Source organism: Rutidosis leptorrhynchoides, chromosome 2 (genome assembly GCF_046630445.1).
Source record: "Rutidosis leptorrhynchoides isolate AG116_Rl617_1_P2 chromosome 2, CSIRO_AGI_Rlap_v1, whole genome shotgun sequence".
NCBI classification, from domain to species: Eukaryota; Viridiplantae; Streptophyta; class Magnoliopsida; order Asterales; family Asteraceae; genus Rutidosis; species Rutidosis leptorrhynchoides.
In genome coordinates, this window is record NC_092334.1 from 567,508,114 (window position 1) to 567,532,306 (window position 24,193).

The 24,193-nt window shown below is 31.8% G+C and overlaps 1 pseudogene; it reads right to left on the minus strand.

The window, feature by feature from the left end:
- Window positions 1-4,643: 4,643 nt before the first annotated feature.
- LOC139889778 (uncharacterized) lies at window positions 4,644-6,540 on the minus strand (annotated as a pseudogene).
- Between the last annotated feature and the right edge of the window lie 17,653 nt (window positions 6,541-24,193).

Here is a 24,193-nt window from a genome sequence, read left to right on the forward strand (position 1 = left end):
GATGCCATGTCATAACAACTTTATCACTTGAACTATTCGAAGCAACAGATGCTTCCGATTCCTGTACCGTCTCGCCTTTCAGAATGTATAAATTAGCACCCACCTTTTCTCCTTTCATAAGTACAACCGCGCCTTTCTTAATTATCATGATCTTCTCATGTATCACCATCTTACAACCAAGATCATCCAATTGTCCTAAAGACAATAAGTTCTTCTTCAAACCCTCCACGTGTCGCACACCTTGAATAGTACGAACTGTACCATCATGCATCTTCAAAATGATATCTCCAATTCCAATGATCTTTAGTTTATGATCATTACAACTGTATACAGATCCTCCTGAGATACGTTCATATTGTTTGAACCATTCTCTTCTAGGGGTCATGTGAAAAGTAGCTCCCGAGTCAAATAACCAGACATCAACAAATGTCTTTCTGCCTTCATTTGCTACCATTGCCTCACTAACCAAAGCAGTCCCATCATCTGAAGTGCTTGCAATATTTCCTTGAGGATTTGAGTTATTTAAACTTCGACAATCCTTCTTCAGGTGACCTTTCTTGCCACAATTGTAGCATGTATAGGTCTTTTTCTTTTTAGACTTGGGTTTACCGTGATTGTGACTCCCACTTGGGCCACGTTCCGTTGATCTCCCTCCTGACACCAATAAGGCCTCCACTTGTCGTGAACCGGCCTGTTTGTCCTCCTTGTTATTGCGCCGATTTTCTTTTTCTAGAATAGCAGCCGCAACTTCATCATAGACTAGATACTCCGAGAGAACATTATTGGTTAAGTTAATAATGAGTTGATCATATGAATCAGGTAGACTCTGAAGTAAAAGTTCAGCACGTTCTTTTGGCTCTATATACTAAAAGAGTTAAATAGAGAGTTTGTGAGTTTAGTCTCCTAATTACAAGAGATATAAAAGATTTGTACTTATCCTTGTAATTAGAGAGAAGTGTAATTCCTATTATTCTTATTAGTGAAACGTTTTTTTCCTTGCCCGTGGTTTTTACCCTATTGGAGTTTTCCACGTTAAATTTTGGTGTTCCTTTATTGTCATTATTTCGAGTGTTACTAGCGGTTTGCTATAATTCGGTGTCGCTTTTCTCAACATGATGCACACAAATTTATTCAAAACTTGGTATGCACAAACAGTATACACAAGGTATGCTAATGTCCTATAACTATTGATAATTAGCCTCTTAAAGAACTTACCCCAACCAAAGAAAAATAATCTTTTTATGATCTTAATTATCTAGCCGCTACAAAAATATCGCCTCATCATAGTCCACCTTTAACAAAAACACAATCAGGAATTAGGAACTGAATATGGAATCAAGAACTAATTATTTTCAATAGTTCAAATCAAAAAGCACATTTAACAACTGAGTTTTAGGGCATATGGTTCATTTAATCTTGATTATTGACAGTAACTTGAACACATAAGAAAATATATATACTGACCAGCCCAATTACATCAGATATTACAATAACAGAAAGAGCACACTGCAGAAGTAAACAAAAAATAAAACACAATGCAGATTGCAAACATAAAAATAATTCAGAGCATTCTCAAACATATCTGCTGTCTGAAGTTACATTAACAGGAATTAACTGTTAACTGTTTGTGAAAGAAACGAAAATGAAGCATCAAGAATTATGTAACAGGATTTAAGTTAACTGTTAAGCCACCACCTTTATAATCTATGAATATCCCAACGCTCATTATCCTACTCCAAGTAGGCCTCAGCCCCCGATGTTCCAACTGTAAGACATTGTCTCACCCACAAATGCTTTTTATTACTTTGATGAATAAAACACTTGATTTCTTTTCAAATCGCCACCACCATTTTCCTGTTAAAGCGCAATTTTATACTTTCAAAGAAACGATATTTAAACCCCACTCTCCTATGATGAGAGAACCCCACCCCATTTCACCTAACCCATTTTGGATACCTCCCCAAAGTCACACCAAAAAAATATTAAGGTGACATGCTCTAATCTTTATCACACACGACAGTACACAGAAAATAGAAGAGTAGTAAAGTGTCAAGCTTCCAAAAACGATCTCCCATCAAAAGACAAAGTTCTAGCCTTCCAAAAAGCACAAGTGATAGGTTTAAGAGGTAAAGTGAAAGCTTTGGTTGACTTTTTAAGTCAAATAAACTAAGGTTCCACTTCAAAGTTAATGATGACCTTGAAATCTACAATGGGAGAATGGGTTATACTTAACAAAAGACATTAAATTAATTAGTGAAAATGTCATAAAACCTATATTGGTGAAATAATGGAAGTGTTGAATTGTTACAAAATCATTATTGAATCCGAATTTGGAAATCTGTTTGACTGTTTCACAAAGATGTTTGACTTGCAGAGTTGCTGGTCAAATATCTGGTGCTGAATAGACACAAGGTCATTAACCAAAAGTAATCAAAGCATTTTTAAATCTCACAAATAAGATAGATAATATATTGAAAATGGTGAAGCTGTAACATGGATTATATCATTTCTAAACAAGTTTATACCTCTGACTCCATTTGTGGTTTGACTTTAGGTCAAACTGACTAATTTTGGAGCCTGATAAAGATACAAAATATTTCAATCTTAAGGGTTATCAATGAATGCATGAGTTGTTTAACGTAAAATTATAGGAACGCTCATGTAGTTATGAATTAGGAAAAATAGCAGGATTGACCTCAAAAGTCAAAATCCACGATTCTTATGATCTTTACCTTAAAACAAGAAATCCAAGGTTCGAAAAATTATCCAGTCAATATGATAGCAAAGGAGCATATGTACCTGTACAACAAGTCAAGATGTAACAAGATCAACAGTTTTTTTAGTGAGAATATGCATCGAGTCTCGTCTACAAAAGTAAACTGCAACCTACAGAAGTTTGAATAGTCTGGAGTATCTAACGAGATTCTCCGAAAAATATTCATATGGTATGTTACTTTAGCAACATATTTTTACTTAACTCTTTACTAACCCTTGTACTAAGAAATAATTTGCTCAAGTTAAATTTTACTTCGCAACAAACTGAAATGTCCATCAAGTTAAAAACTATAGTCCAGAAAAAAAATTATTTTCCATATTCCTGCACTATTAACTTTAACATTCAGATAAATAAATAAAAAAACTTAAAATTTGCAAATTCTTTTACAATAAACCAGACATGCAAATTACGAGTAGGTAAATCTGACCAAAATACTAACGAATGGGTCTGTTTGGGCCAATCAATTTACCTAAAAAGGGAACGTCTAAACGTGGAGAATGTCTCCCGAAGTGTAGTTTTATATACACAACCCTCCCAAGTCACTTGCTTTTAAAAAATTGGATTATTTTGTAATCATAATAAATACATTACCTTTTATAATAAGTTTCTGAGAAACCCTACAAGTGCTTCATTGTTTAAATTCTTAGGTTACATCCTATCATTACAGAGCGAGTTTTCCTCTGATTGTTTTATGTGTAGATTGAGATTCACACTACTTACATATGTAAAGGAACTACCATAAAATAAATAACCCTTCATCAGATATTCAACCCAACTGATCTAATAAACCTAATTTTTATGGATATAGAGTTCAATAAGCGCAAGCGCAATACTAAAAGAATCTCATCATATACCTAATGAGAGCCTAGCCTATAAGATAATAATAAACTTATAGACATAAAATTAATAATCACGACATGGGGTTACCCTGTTAACAGAGTGGTGGGTTGAGGCGGGTCAGTTTGGGTCAAAAATTAAAACTTGGGGTTGCCCTGTTAACAGTTTATTGGTATTGAAATAAACAAGTTTTTGGGTTAACCGCACTTCGTTGCGGTCAAAGTGCGGTTGACTACGTAAGAACTTATTGCTTATTGTAAAGGAAATTTTTTTTGAAAAACAGCCCCCATGACTCGAACCCACGACTATCCAGTACACATGTAAGGTGTCTAAACATCCATCCATTGATGTTTTGGTCTTTTAAGTACGACATTACTTATTTACTCAGTATTATTTAAATGAATCGATTTTTAAATTTAAAAAAGAAAAGCGCATAACCAGCCAACCAACCATTCACTTGTATTTGTTATTTACAACTAATATTAGACATCTAGTGAAAATCGCGTTTTAAAAATAAAAAAATAAAAAAAATCAAGAACCAACATTTGATTATAAATCTCTAAATGAATATATATATACTATGAAAATATACAAACTCAAAAACTGTGTCTTCTTAGATAATGTTTTTTACAGATAACTCAAAATGACATCTTAGCCCATAGATACTCTAGCTTTATTTAACTTCATCTAAAACTACAAAACAAACAACATTTGTTTCTACAATAACTAACACCCTCGCAAAATTATATAACTTGACTTTTTGATAGCTTACAACATTTACTTGGCTAATAATCCATGTCCACCATAGTTAAATTTAACATTATTTTCATAATTCATAAAACTTTGCTTCTTGAGAACTTACAACATTGTAGCAATAACATACATACAAATAAGATGGTTAGCAACACCTCATTCAACCACGACAAATGTAAAAATACTTTGTGAACTAAGCGAGGTTATCCAATGACTGTTTCCACCCATGTCCATGACCGTTTCCAACCATTTCCATGACCATACGCTCCTAATGAGGTTATCCGTAAGTTTCCATCAAGTATTTCGGTACTAGCCTACCTATCAACCCATTGAGCGTATTCTTCAATGAACCGCTTGCTATCTCATTAACTAACAGTGTCAAGGTCGTTACATCAAGTGAGTAACTTCATTTTTCCATTTCACGTAAAAGCATCTCTACATCGTCATAGTATTTATTTTTTAGATATCCTTGCAGAAGAACGTTGTAAGTAACATCATCCGACGGACAACCACTCTCACTCATTTCTAGAAACAACTTCTTTGCATCACTTGGTAGACCCTCCTTACAAAGAGAACTAATTATCACATTATATGTTTGAACATCAGGTTTCAAGCCTTTATTATTTAGGTCCTCAAAGAGAACCCTTGTGATATCAAACTTATCACATTTGCTTGCACCATCAATCACGATGTTATACACAACAATATCCGAATTGAGCTTGCTATTGCCCATTAACTTGAACAAAGAGAATGCATCTTTTACCAGATTGTTGCTGCAAAGACCCTTTAAGATTATTCCATAAGTTAATTCATCGGGAAGTTGACCTTGTGCAAGCATCTCATCAAAGAGTTTGCGAGCTGTCGCACAACGTCCAGCGCTAAACAATCCTTGTATCATGCAATTGTAAGTGACTTTATCACGTTTCAACCCTATTCTTTTCATTTCACAAAACAGATCCACGGCCTTGTCTATCATCATATTTTTACAATACCCATTTATTAAGCTACTGTAAGTGACAACATTAGGGACCAGTCGTTTAAGTGTCATTGAATCAAAATTTGTTTTTGCTTTACTCATTTCACCTCGTAAACAATAACCGTCAATAAGTGAACTGTATGTTACTACGTCAGGAATCTTTCCTCTCTCATACATGATGTTGATCACAGCTTGTGCTTCATCTACTTTACCATCTTTGCAAAATGCATCCACTAATACATTGTAGGTTTGCACATTTAAAGAGATTCTTTCATCCTCCATTTCTTTTAGTATATTACAAACATCATCCCAACGACCTAGGTTACAAAGACCATGAATCAAAGAGGTGTATGTGATGACATCTGGTAGAATCCCTTTGCGAAACACCATCTCTTTGAAAAGATCAAAAGCATCATCAATCATTTTGTCTTTGCAGAGACTGTCAATGATGGTGTTATATGCAACAACATTAGCTTTATGACCTCTTTCATTCATTAGCCTAAACAAAGCAATAGCAGTAACATTGTTTCCGATCTTACAAAGTTCCTTAATCATTGTGCTATACATAACTACATCAGGTTCACATAGATTGAGTTTGATAATCTTTTTGAAGAATATCTCAGCTTCAAGAATCCTATCTTCTATAACAAGTCCATTTAAGAGTGTACTATAAGTGCACACATCTGCTATAATGGCTTGTCTGAAGCAAATACCTAGAAGTGCAAAACCGTCATTGGTACGGTGCAAGTGGCAACAACACTTGATAGAAATATTAATAGTGTATTTACTAATAGGAACACCAATTGAACACATGTGTTTGAAAAGATCAAGTGAAGAAGAATAATGTTTCATTCTGGTGACAGCAGTCAACAACTGATTGAATTGGACCACATTTGGCAGTGGTCTTCTCTGAGTCATTTTATCAAACAGATTGTAAGCATCATTCAAATTTTTAACTTTTTGATACCTAGATAGAGAGCGATTATCACAAACATAATCATTCTGAATCGAGGAAGATTTGGAGTGGATGGACGCTGCTAAAAATGTATTATGAGGAGGATCAAATCGAAGACCTAATTGAAATTGAAAGGAATATGAAAAGGGGGGTTTTAGAGAAATTGTGAGTAGAAGAAAGATCACCTTTGAAGTTGATGAAAGCGTTAACAGCAGCAGAAGCAACATGATTTCTTCGATTCATCGTTTTAGTTTAACAGCAAGAATTGGAGGTCAACCTACCTTCGAGCTAGACTCTCGTATACTCCCTCGCGTAAAGTTAAATTCCTGACGGCCTTTTTTTCTATCACTTGATGATATGGACATTCAAATACTCTTAGCAACCTAAGTACCTAACCGCAGGTTTACTTAAAATTTCGCGCAAGATTTTTTTTCCTAATTAAGAACTTATATATATATAAATAAATATAAAAACTTGTTTAAATTACACTGATAATTCTTGAAATTGAGAGTAAACTAAATCAATCATCCTTATTTTTTTGATAATTACACCGATTATCTTCTTTAAATATATAAAGATAGTACAGACAAATTTAATCGAGTCAATAACAAACGTCGATTTATTGGCGACTTGAATGTCGCTTAGAACCTAAATTGAAGCACACACACGTTTATGAAAATACACATTATGAAAATATATACACCACTGATCGCCCGATCTCGATATTGCCTGATGAGAACTGTGACATTTATAGCCAGGACAAACACACATGGATAGATCTGACCAACGGGACAGGTTGAGTCAGGGATCTTATGGGATTGGGTTGAAACGGGTCATGGGTCAAAATGGTTAGATTTTTTGTACGTGTCAAATGGGTCGAGTTGGGTCAAGAACCAATGGGCATACATGAATGTCTTTTGAATTATATTCCTGACACAACTTTTTTAGAGCTTAAATTGCACTGGTGTCAACGTAAGTAACTGCTAAAAATACATGAGATTAGATAGAATCTTTGTTTAGCACTTTAGCATGACATGAATGTAGTGACCCAAACTTTTCCATGTTTATATATATTAATTGAGATTGATATTTACATGATTAAATGTTTTCAACATGTTAAGCAATCAAACTTGTTAAGACTTGATTAATTGAAATATGTTTCATATAGACAATTGACGACCCAAGTTGACCGGCGATTCACGAACGTTAAAACTTGTAAAAACGACATGACGATATATATATGGATATACATATGGTTAACATGAGATTATGATAAGTAAGTATCTCCATAATTATATTAACAATGAGTTATATACATATAAACAAGACTACTAACTTAAGGATTTTGAAACGAGACATATATGTAACGATTATCGTTGTAACGACATTTAAATGTATATATATCATATTAAGATATATTAATATATCATAATATCATGATAATATAATAATTTAACATCTCATTAGATATAATAAACAATGGGTTAACAACATTAATTGAGATCGTTAACTTAAAGGTTTCAAAACAACACTTACATGTAACGACTAACGATGACTTAACGACTCAGTTAAAATGTATATACATGTAGTGTATTTATATGTATTAAAATAATTTTGGAAGACTTCAAGACATATATCAAAACACTCATACTTAACGAAAATGGTTACAGTTACTTTCCCATTCTTTTCTTTCATCAAGAATTCTAGTCGTATTTTTACCCGTATTATACACAGCTTCAAAACGTACTTACTATGGGTATATACCAATAGGAACTAGCATGGGATTCCACTCTTGATTATGTCATGTATGACTAATCAATTTTAACTTCTACCATGAGCTAGTCAACTAACTAGAACTCCTTTTAACCCCACTCACCACTCACCAATTACCACTCATCATTCACTCCATTTCAATTCCAATTCTCTTTCTAATTCTCTCTCAACACACCCACACTATTATGAACGTATTTTTCCAGTAGTTAATCATCATCTTCATCAAAAATCACTTCAAGAATCAAGCTATAATCATCATAGGAAGAACACTTCAAGAACACTTCAAAAATCCCTTCAAGTTTACTAATTTACTTCCAAGCTTTCTAATCCATTCCAAGTAATCATCTAAGATCAAGAAACCTTTATTATATACAGTAGGTTATCTTTCTTATTCAAGATAATATTCATATTCAAACTTTGATTCAATTTCTATAACTATAAACTATCTTAATTCGAGTAAAAATCTTACTTGAACTTGTTTTTGTGTCATGATCCTACTTCAAGAACTTTCAAGCCATCCAAGATCCTTTGAAGCTAGATCATTTCTTGTCACTTCCAGTAGGTTTACCTACTAAACTTGAGGTAGTAATGATGTTCATAACATCATTCGATTCATATATATAAAACTATCTTATTCGAAGGTTTAAACTCGTAATCACTAGAACATAGTTTAGTTAATTCTAAAATTGTTCGCAAACAAAAGTTAATCCTTCTAACTTGACTTTTAAAATTAACTAAACACATGTTCTATATCTATATGATATGCTAACTTAATGATTTAAAACCTGGAAACACGAAAAAGACCGTAAAACCGGATTTACGCCGTCGTAGTAACACCGCGGGCTGTTTTGGGTTAGTTAATTAAAAACTATGATAAACTTTGATTTAAAAGTTGTTATTCTGAGAAAATGATTTTTATTATGAACATGAAACTATATCCAAAAATTATGGTTAAACTCAAAGTGGAAGTATGTTTTCTAAAATGGTCATCTAGACGTCGTTCTTTAGACTGAAATGACTACCTTTACAAAAACGACTTGTAACTTATTTTTCCGACTATAAACCTATACTTTTTCTGTTTAGATTCATAAAATATAGTTCAATATGAAACCATATCAATTTGATTCACTCAAAACGGATTTAAAATGAAGAAGTTATGGGTAAAACAAGATTGGATAATTTTTCTCATTTTAGCTACGTGAAAATTGGTAACAAATCTATTCCAACCATAACTTAATCAACTTGTATTGTATATTATGTAATCTTGAGATACCATAGACACGTATACAATGTTTCGACCTATCATGTCGACACATCTATATATATTTCGGAACAACCATAGACACTCTATATGTGAATGTTGGAGTTAGCTATACAGGGTTGAGGTTGATTCCAAAATATATATAGTTTGAGTTGTGATCAATACTGAGATACGTATACACTGGGTCGTGGATTGTGAAACATCCGCGACTAATCCTCCCAGACGGAATCTTCAACAGTTGGTTCCATCGCGATGATCGACTCCAAGTAAGGTCCTTAATATGAGCTATTGCACAGCGGAAGACTTAATTTATACCTGAGAATAACATGCTTTAAAAAGTCAACATAAAGTTGGTGAGATATAGATTTATTTGCTAGCAGCGTTATAACTATGGACCACAAGATTTCATATATAAAAATATAATACACTCGCAAGTGTATAAAATCATTCTGCTTATGTTGAGGCCTCAGTAACCAACCTTAACAATAATATAATAAGTCATCTTCGCAAAGATGGATATGTACACTCGCAAGTGTATAAATAATCCTCGAAGTACTAAACATCCGCCCACTAGTTCTTATGTCTAGTGCAGCCTACTGGATGGGGGTGTTAAACCCGATAGATCTATCTTTAGGATTCGCGCTTACATGCTATTATAACATATAACTAAATTACCTAGCACATCAATCCGCAGAATATCATTTTTAATCACTTGTGTCCATAACGTAAATCATTTATAAAAACAGCGCATGTATTCTCAGCCCAAAAATATTTAAAGTTTAAAAAGGGACTATATACTCACCATACTGTATTTTGTAGTAAAAATACATATAACACCATTTAACAAGTATAAGGTTGGCCTCGGATTCACGAACCTATATCCAATTATGTATGTTAATACATGTAATGAAAATCGAACAAAATTTATATATTATTGTTAGTGGTGTAATTTTTATATTAATAATTTGTATATGTTATTTTGTATATAACAATACTAATATAATTAAGTTTTGTATTATATATCTTTTATATAAACAATATTTTGTTTACAGACTAATAGTTATAATAATACTTAGAATAAATATAATAATAAAATAATAATTTTAATACTACTATTAATAATAATGATAGTATTAATAATAGTTTTTATGAAAACTATGATAAATAAAATAATGATACTTTTGGTAACAATTATGTAAATTTTTAATAATAACAATACTATTAATGATACCCACATAAATGATAATATTAATACATATATTCATATTAATATATATAATACATAAATGATATACCTTAACAATAATAAATATATTAATAACACTTATAAGAATAATAATAATGATAATTATATTAATCATAATAATAATGGTTAATATTTTTAATTATAATGATAATAGTAATAATTACAATACTTAATAATAATAAAAATTTTATAGTAACAATAATAATTATATATAGTAATAATTGATAATTAACAATAATAATAATAACAATAATAATAATAATAATAATAATAATAATAATAATAATAATAATAATAATAATAGAATTTTAAAACTACCTTAATGAATGCTTTAAAAAAAAGTATCACCCATACAGGAATTGAACCCGCGACCTCTCGATACCCGTCAACTCTCTCTAACCATTACTCCGTATTATCATTTCTGTGATTATTAGATCGCGTTTGTATTTATTTAAGTTTTCCTGCTACCCTTCTTCTTCCTACTTCTTCTTCTCAGACCCGAATCCACCAAAATAATACCCAATCAAATCATACCCAAAATCATAACCATAATTTATAAATCGAATTTAGACTTGAATTTTTAACTATAACGACTTGTGTTTATAACGTTAAATTAATCAGAAAAGAAATTGTTGCAGCAACTATTTTCGTAAAAAAAAAAATTTAAACTCGAACTTTGAACTCAAATTCTTGAACTCTTTAGGATACGATTTCCAAACGAAATAAGTTCAAATCCGTTCCTAGAAACTCTATAAATTATTAATTTAACTTAAAACTCGAAAACGAGGTCGAATTTTATCATACACGATCTGTTTAACTTTAGAAATTTAATCTTTTACTTCGAAATTGAAGCTGGATTGGACGAATTAAACTATAAGACTTTGTGGATAGATTAAGAAGAAGATTTCAGACACAATTGCTTTTACACATCTGAAATTTTATTTGAATTCGAAGTTCCAAAAAAAATAAAATAATATACGTACAGAGTACTGGACCAGAGTTCTTTGTTTCCTGTCTTTTTGGTTTTTCTTTAAATTAATTCTTGCAGTAACCAATATATAATCCACGATTTCCTGTTTTCAGTTGTGATAGAAAGTGATGCGTAAAAAAAAAATCCGAAAAGGAATCACGAGTTCAACAGAAGGAAGCAGAAGAAGATAAAATAACAGATGTTGATATTTAATAAAAAAAACGCGTACCCTATCTGTTATTTATATTTTATACAAATTTATATATATTAATTACTATAAATATATTAATAAATATAATTCTATTAATAATAATAAAAATACTAATAATACAACAATAATACTAGCAAAATTAATTAAAATGATAAAATTAATAAGAATCATGTTAGTAATAATTTTATATAATAATACCAATTAATAATGATTACAATTACAATAATAATAATAATTGTAATATCTTTCATATAATAATACTAATTACACATTTATAATTATAATAATCCAATGTTATTAATGATAACGATATTAGTTTTAATACATTTTTGTTATATTCAATGATAATAAAACTGTTAATATTAATATTTATTATAATACAAAAATTAATACTAATTATAATTAACAATAAGAATGTTATAACAATTCTCACATATTAAATTTCATATTTATATGTTGTGTCTTTAAAATAATAATATCAATAATTCACATGTTAATATTAATATTGAAAGTAAATAATAATATTAATATAGAAATTTTTTTTTTATTTCAACTTGCAAATAAAATAAATTTTTTTTTTATATATATACCGTACATATTATAACGTATGTGATATATTGAATATTTAATATTTATAAATCTTATCTGTATTACAACATATATAATATTTCAAATTATATTACCAATTATTATTTAAACACATATGTTCACATAACTATTTACAACTACTTGTTCGTGAATCGTCAGTCATGGTCAAAGAGTAACTGATTATCCTAAATATAGATTTCAAACTTTCTAGACCCAATTTTACAGATTTTGCTTATCGTGTCGGAAACATATAAAGGTTAAGGTTTAAATTTGGTCGGAAATTTCCGGGTCGTTACAGTACCCACCCGTTAAATAAATTTCGTCCCCGAAATTTGGTAGAGGTTGTCATAGAAACAATAGGAATGTTTTCATGACAAGTATGAGGTATTAATGGAGTTTTATCAGTATTGAAAGATATAGATAAAATAATTCGATCAAGTGAAGCGCACGAGTGAAGTTATCACAAAAGAGTGAAATGAGTAAATATGGAATTGTTTTTAATCAATGACGTGATTAGAATTGATTTTCCGGAATTTATGGAATTAAAGAAAATCTTACGTAATAAGATTTGGTTCTTCGGCGATTTAGAAAACAGGATCTCCTTTGATTTAATGTGGTAATCTGTTTCGATTTCTTCGTCAAATATTTTACTATAAATCTACCCCTTATACTTCGATGTTCTTGTTTCCGTTTTCTATAATCATTGTCATCCATAGTTAATACTCTCTCCTTTTTGCTGCGATCTATATTCCAATTTCTATTTTGGGAATTTGTCCCTTCGTTTCTTCTTCCCTTCTTTAAGTCAAGCAATCAATGGTCCGGAGTTCATAGGTATGCGATTTGAATTGAACATAATTAATGCTCTTAGAAAGAAAGGGTAATGACACTATTTTGATTTGTCAAATTACCAGAATATCTTGGAAAAGACCGAATCATCAATAGAATATTTTCTTGTTAGATTTAAAGATTGGATAGAATGTAAGAGCCGTGTAACATGGCATGTGTTGATGGTACTGCGAATCATCACATTTCATTAGAACCTTAACATGACTTACTGTAATATAATGAAGTTGATCAAGTTTCATTATATTATACTAATTCATGTATCAGTTCCCAACACTACTTCAATGCATTCATATTTTAAACTCGAAGGGTTCCGAATTTAGAAACTGACACCGTTTCTTTTATGTTGTAACGCAGATATCACAGAGAGATACATGACCTCAGATAAGAATAGTTGTGAAAATGTCTCTAGAAATTTGAAGAACATGTATAACGGAAGATATGAAGATATCTTATAATATCTAAGATAAGATGATGATGAAGAATATCATCTGGAAAGGTTTAGAATAAGGAGTAAGGTTCTTTCTAACGGGTTCAGCAGACACTGAAACGTTTGGATTCTTTGAAGTCAAACTTATTCTTTGTGATTTGTCCACAGCCTCCTTCATACTTTGCTCAATTCATTTTCCAGTTCCCAACCTTCTCTTTTTCTGAGCTTTACCAACATACTGTACTTTATCGTTAAACTTTTGACTGTTAAAGTCATTTACGGTTTTTGCTGCTTCATCAGTATTTTAAGAACTACTTCATAGTTCAGGGTGTTTTTCAGAAACTTCATATTCGGAGTATGAATTTCTTAGGGATAAACGTTATAGGTATAACTGAAGAAATGCTACTAGATTTTCAAAATACTAATTGCGGATTCCGCCGAAGAGATAATGAGCTGCTGATATACCTGCTGATGATGTCGTGGGATATAAAAGGTTCTCTGGTAACGATGACGGAAGAACAACGTGTATATATCGAGGTTGTAATGAGAGTAGTCTTGCTGAGAAGTTAAAGTGGAGCTGTGACAAAATTGGTTACTTGAAAAGAAATCGTATGGTTGTTTTTGCTAATGAATGATAAGGAATTCGACGCGGATAGGTTTTAACTATATATAGTTTCGAAAGTTTTTCGGATGTATAACTGTATGCATGAATCTTTCTTCCATAGGCGAGGTGCGACTGGTTCAACTTCTCGATCGAGGTGTTTTCAAGAATAATGATAGGTTTGAACGCGGATTTGTAATTGTCGAGGTACCAATGAAGTTTAAGATGAAATCAAGTGGCAAACTTGAAGAACTGTTTAGTTTCATATGTTATAATCAATATTTTAATTCATTTTAATTGTCCGTAGTTAGCAGTCTATTAGTCCGATTGTCCAATGGTCCAATAGTTCAACAGTTCAATATATTCATATATAATTTAATATACATAATTAATACGTATCGTGACCCGTGTACCGGTCTCAGTGTCGATCACAACTCAAAGTATATATATATATTGGAATCCACCTCAACCCTGTATAGTCAACTATAGAGTGTCTATGGTCGTTCCGAAATATATATATAGATGGGTCGATATGATAGGTCGAAACCTTATATACGTGTCCCGTTAATTTAAAGTGCGTAAAATAAATAAATATATATCATGACCCATTATACAACGTGTTGTCTCAGAATTAATCCGACGTATTGTTGTACATGTGTCCCGACGGTATGTAAAGTGCATAAATTAAATAACAATAAATAAAATTGCGAGAATGTAAATTGCGATAAATTAAATGTTAGCCAGGAACAGTTAGCTGGAACAGTTAGCGTGGAATCCTATCAAAATTTCAATTAGTTAATTCGTTTGTTTCTAACACTTTTTATTTTGTCCAATGTTTTCTTCGTTATGCCACTTGTTGGATTCTGATAAATCAAAATCCAAATATGAAATTTGAACAGAAATGGTTATTTTATGGTAAACGGATACGTATATCAATGGTTGTAAGTAGGATAGCAAATGACCGTTGAATCAGCTTTCGGAGAATGTATAGTGTAACTTATTAATGTGAATTCTAAATATTCCTCGGGTACTACCCACCCGTTAAAATATTTTCATCATTAATAGTTTGTACAAAAGAATTTTTAATTACAATCTTTATGAAAATATACTTGCATATATATTTTCTTCGGATGTAATCTTGGATTTAATGAGTCAATAAGATATTAAACTCATTTGTTTTATCGTTAATACTGGATTACATGATCTCTAAAACATTAAAGATTTCATAATCACCATGTCGAACGAAGATATATGAGGTAGAACGTTACGTAAAGCGAAGGTAATCGATGTAGAACGATATATAGAACGAAGATTATACTTGAAGTACAGATGATGATTTTGAGGCATATGATGTTGATATCCGAGGTACAGATCGTAACGTTGAGATTTATGACGTGATTGTGGTTGGGGTGATAAGAGTATTGTCGGCGTTGATGTTGGTGGTACGGATTATGCGGCTGGTGCTGCTGCTGGTGTCTCCACACCAGATTCTCCAAAGCCATTACTCGATCACGTAGTTCGTTAACTTCCTATATTATGTCGGGATGATTGACGATTGAAACGAGCGGGTGAGTAAGATTCGAAATATAGGATGATATATAATCGTAACGGAATACTCTAGAAATGAGAGGGTAAATGGTTTCTCGAATAGGTTCGCCGGTAAGTGCTTTTAGGTTCATTGCCAAGAGAAAATCGATGAATGGAATGGATCTTCGATGTGAAATAATTTTCGAATATAGGTTGATATTCTAACTTCATAGAATATCTATGTATATAATACTAAAGAGTTTGTAAACTACAGAGAAATTTACGGCATATGTCAGGCAAGTCTACAGATGTGCTAAGATATGAATTTTGTCTATACACTATCGATGCAGTAAGTGCAGTAAGACGTGTCTAGACTTATGAATGATAAGCAGGCAATTCCCTAAGGATGATAAGCAGATGGTTTCCGACTAGAAATGATAAGCAAAACTTTTTGACATGTAGACACGGTCAAAGTCCAGACTCACTAATGTATCCTAACATCTACTAGTCAGACACACTAATGCAAGGCCTGGTTCAGTAAGACCAACGCTCTGATACCAACTGAAAGACAGATGGGGACAACGTCCCACCCAGTGCCGTCTCAGCTAACTGCCTTAGTGACCACTGAGCGTATCTCAGACACTGATTTTACAGCCCGCCTCTCAGCAGTACAGCCAACCCTAATAGGGACCGCGAGGGGCAAGAGCCAATGCTTCGTCACAGGTAACACTGTGAGAACCCCCTCTATGATTAACCCGCTCATAAACGGCATTAAACCAGCTCTGATACCAACTGAAACATCCGCGACTAATCCTCCCAGACGGAATCTTCAACAGTTGGTTCCATCGCGATGATCGACTCCAAGTAAGGTCCTTAATATGAGCTATTGCACAGCGGAAGACTTAATTTATACCTGAGAATAACATGCTTTAAAAAGTCAACATAAAGTTGGTGAGATATAGATTTATTTGCTAGCAGCGTTATAACTATGGACCACAAGATTTCATATATAAAAATATAATACACTCGCAAGTGTATAAAATCATTCTGCTTATGTTGAGGCCTCAGTAACCAACCTTAACAATAATATAATAAGTCATCTTCGCAAAGATGGATATGTACACTCGCAAGTGTATAAATAATCCTCGAAGTACTAAACATCCGCCCACTAGTTCTTATGTCTAGTGCAGCCTACTGGATGGGGGTGTTAAACCCGATAGATCTATCTTTAGGATTCGCGCTTACATGCTATTATAACATATAACTAAATTACCTAGCACATCAATCCGCAGAATATCATTTTTAATCACTTGTGTCCATAACGTAAATCATTTATAAAAACAGCGCATGTATTCTCAGCCCAAAAATATTTAAAGTTTAAAAAGGGACTATATACTCACCATACTGTATTTTGTAGTAAAAATACATATAACACCATTTAACAAGTATAAGGTTGGCCTCGGATTCACGAACCTATATCCAATTATGTATGTTAATACATGTAATGAAAATCGAACAAAATTTATATATTATTGTTAGTGGTGTAATTTTTATATTAATAATTTGTATATGTTATTTTGTATATAACAATACTAATATAATTAAGTTTTGTATTATATATCTTTTATATAAACAATATTTTGTTTACAGACTAATAGTTATAATAATACTTAGAATAAATATAATAATAAAATAATAATTTTAATACTACTATTAATAATAATGATAGTATTAATAATAGTTTTTATGAAAACTATGATAAATAAAATAATGATACTTTTGGTAACAATTATGTAAATTTTTAATAATAACAATACTATTAATGATACCCACATAAATGATAATATTAATACATATATTCATATTAATATATATAATACATAAATGATATACCTTAACAATAATAAATATATTAATAACACTTATAAGAATAATAATAATGATAATTATATTAATCATAATAATAATGGTTAATATTTTTAATTATAATGATAATAGTAATAATTACAATACTTAATAATAATAAAAATTTTATAGTAACAATAATAATTATATATAGTAATAATTGATAATTAACAATAATAATAATAACAATAATAATAATAATAATAATAATAATAATAATAATAATAATAATAGAATTTTAAAACTACCTTAATGAATGCTTTAAAAAAAAGTATCACCCATACAGGAATTGAACCCGCGACCTCTCGATACCCGTCAACTCTCTCTAACCATTACTCCGTATTATCATTTCTGTGATTATTAGATCGCGTTTGTATTTATTTAAGTTTTCCTGCTACCCTTCTTCTTCCTACTTCTTCTTCTCAGACCCGAATCCACCAAAATAATACCCAATCAAATCATACCCAAAATCATAACCATAATTTATAAATCGAATTTAGACTTGAATTTTTAACTATAACGACTTGTGTTTATAACGTTAAATTAATCAGAAAAGAAATTGTTGCAGCAACTATTTTCGTAAAAAAAAAAAATTTAAACTCGAACTTTGAACTCAAATTCTTGAACTCTTTAGGATACGATTTCCAAACGAAATAAGTTCAAATCCGTTCCTAGAAACTCTATAAATTATTAATTTAACTTAAAACTCGAAAACGAGGTCGAATTTTATCATACACGATCTGTTTAACTTTAGAAATTTAATCTTTTACTTCAAAATTGAAGCTGGATTGGACGAATTAAACTATAAGACTTTGTGGATAGATTAAGAAGAAGATTTCAGACACAATTGCTTTTACACATCTGAAATTTTATTTGAATTCGAAGTTCCAAAAAAAATAAAATAATATACGTACAGAGTACTGGACCAGAGTTCTTTGTTTCCTGTCTTTTTGGTTTTTCTTTAAATTAATTCTTGCAGTAACCAATATATAATCCACGATTTCCTGTTTTCAGTTGTGATAGAAAGTGATGCGTAAAAAAAAATCCGAAAAGGAATCACGAGTTCAACAGAAGGAAGCAGAAGAAGATAAAATAACAGATGTTGATATTTAATAAAAAAAAAACGCGTACCCTATCTGTTATTTATATTTTATACAAATTTATATATATTAATTACTATAAATATATTAATAAATATAATTCTATTAATAATAATAAAAATACTAATAATACAATAATAATACTAGCAAAATTAATTAAAATGATAAAATTAATAAGAATCATGTTAGTAATAATTTTATATAATAATACCAATTAATAATGATTACAATTACAATAATAATAATAATTGTAATATCTTTCATATAATAATACTAATTACACATTTATAATTATAATAATCCAATGTTATTAATGATAACGATATTAGTTTTAATACATTTTTGTTATATTCAATGATAATAAAACTGTTAATATTAATATTTATTATAATACAAAAATTAATACTAATTATAATTAACAATAAGAATGTTATAACAATTCTCACATATTAAATTTCATATTTATATGTTGTGTCTTTAAAATAATAATATCAATAATTCACATGTTAATATTAATATTGAAAGTAAATAATAATATTAATATAGAAATTTTTTTTTTATTTCAACTTGCAAATAAAATAAAATTTTTTTTTTATATATATACCGTACATATTATAACGTATGTGATATATTGAATATTTAATATTTATAAATCTTATCTGTATTACAACATATATAATATTTCAAATTATATTACCAATTATTATTTAAACACATATGTTCACATAACTATTTACAACTACTTGTTCGTGAATCGTCAGTCATGGTCAAAGAGTAACTGATTATCCTAAATATAGATTTCAAACTTTCTAGACCCAATTTTACAGATTTTGCTTATCGTGTCGGAAACATATAAAGGTTAAGGTTTAAATTTGGTCGGAAATTTCCGGGTCGTTACAGATTGATTCAAGATAATATTTATCGATTTATTTCTGTACATCTAACTGTGGACAACTAGTTGTAGGTTACTAACGAGGACAGCTGACTTAATAAACTTAAAATATCAAAATATATTAAAAGTGTTGTAAATATATTTTGAACATACTTTAATATATATGTATATATTTTTATAGGTTCGTGAATCAACAGTGGCCAAGTCTTACTTCTCGACGAAGTAAAAATCTGTGAAAGTGAGTTATAGTCCCACTTTTAAAATCTAATATTTTTGGGATGAGAATACATGCAGGTTTTATAAATGATTTACAAAATAGACACAAGTACGTGAAACTACATTCTATGGTTGAATTATCGAAATCGAATATGCCCCTTTTTATTAAGTTTGGTAATCTAAGAATTAGGGAACAGACACCCTAATTGACGCGAATCCTAAAGATAGATCTATTGGGCCTAACAAACCCCATCCAAAGTACCTGATGCTTTAGTACTTCGAAATTTATATCATATCCGAAGGGTGTCCCGGAATGATGGGGATATTTATATATATGCATCTTGTTAATGTCGGTTACCAGGTGTTCACCATATGAATGATTTTTATCTCTATGTATGGGATGTGTATTGAAATATGAAATCTTGTGGTCTATTGTTACGATTTGATATATATAGGTTAAACCTATAACTCACCAACATTTTTGTTGACGTTTTAAGCATGTTTATTCTCAGGTGATTATTAAGAGCTTTCGCTGTCGCATACTTAAATAAGGACGAGATTTGGAGTCCATGCTTGTATGATATTGTGTAAAAACTGCATTCAAGAAACTTATTTTGTTGTAACATATTTGTATTGTAAACCATTATGTAATGGTCGTGTGTAAACGGGATATTTTAGATTATCATTATTTGATAATCTACGTAAAGCTTTTTAAACCTTTATTGATGAAATAAAGGTTATGGTTTGTTTTAAAATGAATGCAGTCTTTGAAAAACGTCTCATATAGAGGTCAAAACCTCGCAACGAAATCAATTAATATGGAACGTTTTTAATCAATAAGAACGGGACATTTCAGTTGGTATCAGAGCGTTGGTCTTAGAGAACCAGAATTTTGCATTAGTGTGTCTTATCGAGTTTGTTAGGATGCATTAGTGAGTCTGGACTTCGACCGTGTTTACTTGAAAAATGATTGCTTAACAAATTTTGTTGGAAACTATATATTTTTAACATGTGAATATTATGTGATATATTAATCTCTTAACGCGTTTGATATTATGTGATAGATGTCTACCTCTAGAACAAGTCCCATTGACTCACCTAATAATAATGAAGAGTCAAATGTAAATTGGAATGATTCGTGGACTGATTCACAAGTTCCCGAAGAGGAACCGGAAGAAGAGTCGGAACCGGAAGAAGAATCAGAACCGGAAGAGGAGGAACCGGATGAAGAAATAGAACCGGTGGGGGAAGTAATAAAACGGTTAAGTAAAAGAAAATCCTCAACCAACCGACCAAGGTTAATTATGGTCAATGGTGTTTCCGCCAAGGAAGCAAAATATTGGGAGGATTACCAATTCTCCGATGAATCGGATTCCGACGAGAATTCCGATGATGTTATAGAAATTACCCCAACTGAATTTAAAAAGGCAAAAGAAAATAATAAGGGAAAGAGCATAAAAATAGAGAAATCTAATTCCAACCCCGATGAACTTTATATGTATCGTCAACCCCCGAAGTCCTTAAGTTGTAACAATGACCCGGGAACCTCTAAACCACCAGGTTTTTCTAAACCAATGTAGATAACGACGGCTCGTATTAGGGGAACATCATATATCCCTAGAAACTTGGCAAAACGAACCAAAACCGAAGAAGAAGAAACAAGCGAGTCGGAATAAGATAGTTGTATTCGTGTGGTGTAATATAAGTAATATAGTGTGCTTATGCTTTATGATATATGTAAAAATTGCTTGTATTAATAAGTATTTTTTTTATGAATCTAACTCTTGTCTATTTTACAGTATAAAAACACAAAATGGATAGACAACCCAATATTTTAAGAGACCTACCCGGAGACATGATTGATGAAATCTTGTCTAGAGTCGGTCAGAATTCTTCGGCACAACTATTTAAGGCGAGATCAGTTTGTAAGACATTCGAAGAACGTTCCAAGAATGCCTTGGTTTATAAAAGGCTTTCGTTCGAAAGATGGGGGATATCACATTGGGAAATCCATAAGTTACGATGTGTTTACTTTGACGCATATATTGTGGGGAACCCAAATGCTATTTTAGGCAATGGGTTAAGAAATTATTTTGACTCAATATATCCGAATATTGGACTTCGTGATTTAGAAAAAGCGGCTAACATGCAACATAAAGAAGCATGTTATGCTTACGGATTAGTAATGTTCGCTTCTCACCAAAGTGAGAACAAGAACACCGGGCTACAACTTTTAAACAAAACATTCCCACAAGTGACAGAGTCGGTAATCGGGGTAAGAAATGAGGTTTTTAGATTGTTACGGGACTGTTGGACATTACGTAACCCTCGTCCCTTTGACGACGTTACAACACACTGTCTTATCAACGGCCATAACGGTTATGTTCCACAAGACCAAGGATGGGAAGTAGTCCTAGTAAAACCAGAATGCATGACTTGTTTCTGGACGTATGAATTACGTGTCTTTATTGCCTTTGCTGAACGACTTGTGTACTAGCTAGAATTATCTTCACAACCATCTTGTATCAAATTTATTGTGTGCTATATTTCATGCTATATGTAAAATAAGCGGTATTGTAAGTTTGTAAAATATTGTGTAAAAGTTTGAACGCGAAATATTATTATAATCAGTTTTTCATATAGAATTGTAGTAGTTGAATTATATATTAGCTACTAAGTATGAACTTAACGGGTAGGTACTACCCGAATATAAACTTATAAAACGCTAATATGAAGAAAAAGCTTTTATAAATGAGTTCATATTATGCTACGAAATACTATTAACTACTCTTAACATTCTGTATGATTAACTTGTTCCATTTGACTATTTTGAAGGAAATGGCACCGACTACTCGACACACCGTGAATATGAATGAAGAGGAATTCCGTACTTTTCTAGCTTCAAACATAGCCGCAGTACAGGCTGCACTACATACCAACAATAACCTTGGATCTAGCAGTACAGGAAATCGTGTAGGATGCACCTACAAAGAATTCACTGCCTGCAAACCTTTGGAATTTGATGGAACCGAAGGACCGATCGGATTGAAACGGTGGACCGAGAAGGTCGAATCGGTGTTTGCCATAAGTAAGTGTACTGAAGAGGAAAAAGTGAAGTACGCTACGCATACCTTCACAGGTTCTGCGTTAACATGGTGGAATACCTATCTAGAGCAAGTGGGACAAGACGATGCGTACGCACTACCGTGGTCAGCATTCAAGCACTTGATGAACGAGAAGTACCGTCCCAGAACCGAGGTCAATAAGCTCAAGACAGAACTTAGAGGGTTACGAACCCAAGGATTTGATATTACCACGTACGAAAGACGATTCACAGAATTGTGCCTATTGTGTCCGGGAGCATTCGAAGATGAGGAAGAGAAGATCGACGCGTTTGTGAAAGGATTACCGGAAAGAATCCAAGAAGATATAAGTTCACACGAGCCCGCCTCCATACAACAAGCATGTAGAATGGCTCACAAACTAGTGAACCAGATTGAAGAAAGAATTAAAGAACAGACTGCTGAAGAGACCAATGTGAAGCAAGTCAGAAGAAAGTGGGAGGAAAACGGTGATAAGAATCACCAATACAACAACAACAGCAATTACAACAATAATCGCAGCAATTATCCCAGCAATCGCAACATCAATCGCAACTACAACAAACGGCCCAACAACAACAACAACAACAACAACAACAACAACAACAACAGCAGCAACTACAACAATCATCCCAACAACAATAATAACCACAACAACAACAACAATCAGAAGCAGCTATGCCAAAGGTGTGAAAAGTATCACTCGGGGTTCTGCACCAAATTTTGCAACAAGTGTAAAAGAAATGGTCATAGCGCGGCGAAGTGTGAGGTCTACGGACCAGGGGTTAATAGAACGAAAGGAACAAATGGTGTCGGAACGAGTAATGGCGGAGCAAGTAGTGTCGGAGCAAGTTATGCCAATGTAGTTTGTTATAAATGTGGAAAACTGGGCCACATCATTAGAAATTGCCCGAACCAGGAGAACACGAATGGACAAGGCCGCGGAAGAGTTTTCAATATTAATGCGGCGGAGGCACAGGAAGACCCGGAGCTTGTTACGGGTACGTTTCTTATTGACAATAAATCTGCTTACGTTTTATTTGATTCGGGTGCGGATAGAAGCTATATGAGTAGAGATTTTTGTGCTAAATTAGATTGTCCATTGACGTCTTTGGATAGTAAATTTTTACTCGAATTAGCAAATGGTAAATTAATTTCAGCAGATAATATATGTCGGAATCGAGAAATTAAACTGGTTAGCGAAACATTTAAGATTGATTTGATACCAGTAG